The sequence below is a fragment of the Neolamprologus brichardi genome, chromosome 19, assembly GCF_056152115.1.
Source record: "Neolamprologus brichardi isolate AB-2024 chromosome 19, ASM5615211v1, whole genome shotgun sequence".
Lineage (NCBI taxonomy): Eukaryota > Metazoa > Chordata > Actinopteri > Cichliformes > Cichlidae > Neolamprologus > Neolamprologus brichardi.
In genome coordinates, this window is record NC_142122.1 from 4,180,723 (window position 1) to 4,185,000 (window position 4,278).

Genomic DNA, 4,278 nt, shown 5'->3' on the forward strand with positions numbered 1-4,278 from the left:
TGTGTAAAGAACTGTACTGTGTAAAGAAAACAAGCATAAACCAATATCTACTATCAGTACTGAGTAGCAGTAGTATTACTATTGTCTTACTGAAATTTCGGGGATGCAGGGGACTGAAACCCAACACAGCAAATGACAGCCTGCACAGCACAACCTGAAACAGGCAGACAGGCTTCACATCTACTACTGTTTCTGAGTTGAGTCTTGTTAAAGCTGTAGCTCAGACTTTAATAAGACTAAGATATCTGTATGTCACCTCTACATTTCAGTACTTTAAACTTTAATATGTAATAAAAATTTTAGATTGAAGGGAAAATTCCATCCAAGTGTGATGCAGTCCTAACATCTGGTCAAAGTTCCACAGCGCAGAAGGAAATGGACGTCCAACCATCAATCAGTTATTTTTAAAGCGCTCTCCAATCTAAGCGCATCGCGCTGGATCTCACTCTTCCATCTTTAACTTCTGTGATGCTTTGAAAGCCTAATTCAAGGCTTCAAAGCGACTTTCTTCCTCTGATATTATATCTGAAAGTGTTGCTTTTCTAGGGTTGTGTTTTACATATTGCGGATATATTTTTTTAGTCTTATATCTGGTGTTGAAGATAATCCTCCATGAAAACCAGTTTGTTCAAAAACCTGTCCCTATTCAGTGATCACTCCTGGTAGGCTAGATTCTGCCACTCTGACCCTACTTTGTCCCTTTTGACTGGAGACTAATGATGCACATGTTCCCACAGTGTTGTGCTCATTTCCTAAGGTTGCATTTTACATTACAGGTTTATAATTTAGGCATATTTCTGGTGTTGAAAATAACACTTCACCAAAACCAGTTGTGCTCAGATGCCTGGCCTAAATCACTGATCGCTGCTGGTGGGCTACTTTCTTTCACCCTGACCCTTCTTTGTCCCTGGCGACTGGAGAGTAATGATGCACGTATTCCCAAAGTGTTGTTTTTGTTCCCTCTAAGGGGTGTTTGTCAGGGTGAACTTGGAATATCTCAGATGTCACTGTCTGCAAAGTTTTAAAGTTTTAAAGTTTTCCTCCAGGGGCAGCAGGTGAGGTGAACTTGCTGTTTTGACACGTAAGGGATTTCTTAAACTTTTCTATCTGTTTTTTAACAATACCCAGAACTGAGGTTTCCCCTGATTATGGTATCCAATGTTAAAAGGTAAGTGAATGTAGGTGAAACTGCTGTTTTAATCCTTCCATATCTTAGGGCAGCCTTTGTGTGGCTGAATTCTCTGCTTGGCATTAAGGAATCTGCTGTAAATTGGTTCAGCTTCTATCTTTTCTGTACTGTAAAACCTTTTCTGTTCAAATTGGAAAGTAATCAGACGGTAATCCTCTGCAGACAATAACAGGGGGATAGCTCCTCCAAGTTCACCCTAAGGTCCAATGCTTTCTTGCATTTCTCCTGGCTTCCAATTCATTCCATTTATCTCCTTTTCTACAGTTCCTTCTTGCTTTTAGGAGTAACTTTTGATCCAGAAACCCATAATGTTATGGATTACATAACACTGTACACCAAAGTAAGTCACTCCTCGAGAACTGCTTTCTCATAGGTAAGACCAGCCTTCTCCAGGCTGTGTTTAAATCAGTCTTTACAGTTTTAACTATGTAGTGCATTATGTCTGTGAAGGTTCTCAGTCATCCAGGTCATTGTAGTCAAAGGAGCTTGCAAAGAAAAGCGTCTGGACTTCTTTAAGTTACTTGAAAGTAACTTAAAGTTCAAGTAACTTAAAGAAGTCCAGACGCTTTTCTTTGCAAGCTCCTTTGACTATGTAGTGCATTGCGTTTACTGTCCAAACTCTACAAATTCTACAGACCTTGTAAAATCATGTCTGTGTGAAATGTAAAGGAAAAACAATATAGTAATTTCTACATTTTTAATTCAAAATATTACAAAGGCAACATATGAAATGCTGCAACTGCATAAAAACACACAACTGTGTAGCAGATGGAAATTAATAGGTTCAGCAACACTCCTGAAAACCTCTCTCACTGAACAAATGCCCACCAGCTCCTTCATTAGAGACCTGCAGGTCTCACTTGCTTCAGTTAAGGTCAGTTTTCCTGATTCAACAATAATAAAAAGACTGGGCAAAGTTTGCAAACCACTACTGATCAAAAAGAACACAAAGGATCGTCTTATATTTGCTAAGAAAAAAAAGTCTTCATGAGCCCCAAAACTTTGGGAAAAACTCTGTGGAGTGACGAGATAAAAGCTCAACTTTCTGGCAGGTTTGAGTCTCACTTCATGTGGTGGAAAACTAACAACTTTCATAAAGAGACCGTCATACAAACAGTCAAACATGGTGGTGGTAGTGTGATGTGTGGGGCTGCTTCGGGATCTAGACAGCTTACCGTAATTGATGAAATCGTGAATTTTGCTCTCTAGCAGGAAATTCAAAGGGAGAATGTCCGGCCATCAGTTTGTACTATGAAACTCAAGCACACTGGGGTTATGCAGCATGCCAGCAAGCCCACCTGTGAATGGCTAAGAAACATTTTGAAGTGGTTTAGTCAAAGTCTGGACTGAATGTGATTAAGATGCCTGGCTTGATTTTAGGAGTTTTAGTGTGTTTGCAAACCAGATGACATCTGAATCTACAGAGCTGCTGTGTGGAGTTCCTCAGGGCTCTGTGCTGGGACCTCTTTTGTTCTTAATTTACATTCTTCCTTTAGGCCAGATAATACGGCAGTTTCCTATATATATATATATATATATATATATATATATATATATATATATATATATATATATATATATATATATATATATATATATATATATATGAATAATAAAAAAAAATACACATGACATATAATGTAATTGCAAGGAGGTATTTCTGTAGTCTATTGATTACTAGATAGTGGAAAAGGGGTGGGATTAAATAAGCTTATGCTTCTTCCTGCTCCTTTTTGAACATGAAAGTTATTTGTAGTTGTGGTTGCTTGTTTTCCTTTTGTTTTGCTTTGTTCATTTGTCTCTTTTAATTCTACATTTTCAACATGTTCAATCAATCTATGTGTCGTTTTTGATTAATCCTTTTCTTTGGAGCAGAACTTAAATCTGTAACCTGCTTTTTTTTTTTTTTTGATAATCCATGCTTTTGTCTCTACAAGAGTGGACTATTGTAACAGTGTGTTTACCTGTCTAAACAACAAAGGGCTGGCTCGTCTCCAGGTTGTTCAAAACTGTCAGACTACTGACTTGCTCAGAAAAAGGAGCTCATATAACTCCTGTTTTAAAGTTGCTACATCGGCTACCAATCAGATTTAGGTTCCATTTGAAGATTTTAGTTTTAACCTTCAGAGCACTTCAGGGACAGGCCCCTCCGTATATTGCTGATTTGATTCATATTCATACCTCTTCTTGTGATTTGAGGTCATCGAATCTCAACCTTTTAGTGGTCCCCCACACTCGTTTCAGAATTCGAGGGGACCGATCTTTCCAAGCTGTTGCACCAAGACTGCACTTCCTCTATTTCTACGGTGTCTGGACTCCGTGGAGACCTTAAAAGGCCATTTTCATTTCAAAAAGCTTTCAATTAGACCAGAGTTTTTATAATGTATTTATGTCTGTACTATGTTTTATTACCTTTCTTGTGAAGCACTTTGTGACATATGTCTGTGAAAAGTGATATGAATAAACTTTTACTTACTTACTTTTTACTTTAAACAGCCCATTCTTTCTGGGCGAACGCTCAGGTGTGGCTGAATTTAAACAATTCTGAAAAGAAGACTGGGCCAAAGTTCCCCCACAGTGATGTGAAAGTCTCATTGTTATCACAGACGCTTGATTGCAGTTCTTGCTGCCAAGAGTGACACAACGAGTTATTAGGTTTAGGGGGCAACTACTGTTTTATACAGGGCCAGGCAGGTTTAGATAGCAATTAAGTGATTAACAAATATGAGAAAAAAGGAGTAAGAAATCAGGAAAGGGATGAATCCTTTTTCACAACACTGTAACTGGTGCTTCAGGCCACTGAAAATGATTTTTTAAGAGGTGAACATTTTCAGAAACATCATCTCTGCATTTATATGTGGACAAGAAAAATCTGGATTTTTGTGCAATTGCCTTTTAATGTCAAATTTGTGCACCGTCATTTCCTTTTCTGATGTCAGACTGTGTGTCGTGTTGTTTTTTTGTTAGAATGACATTTCTGTACAGTTAGTTTTATATTGCCATCTGTTGCTTTTGCATGTTCTTCACAGGGTTCAACGTTGTTGTTTTTTTATGTGGATGTGTTTTTCAAAATGAAAACCCTAAAACAA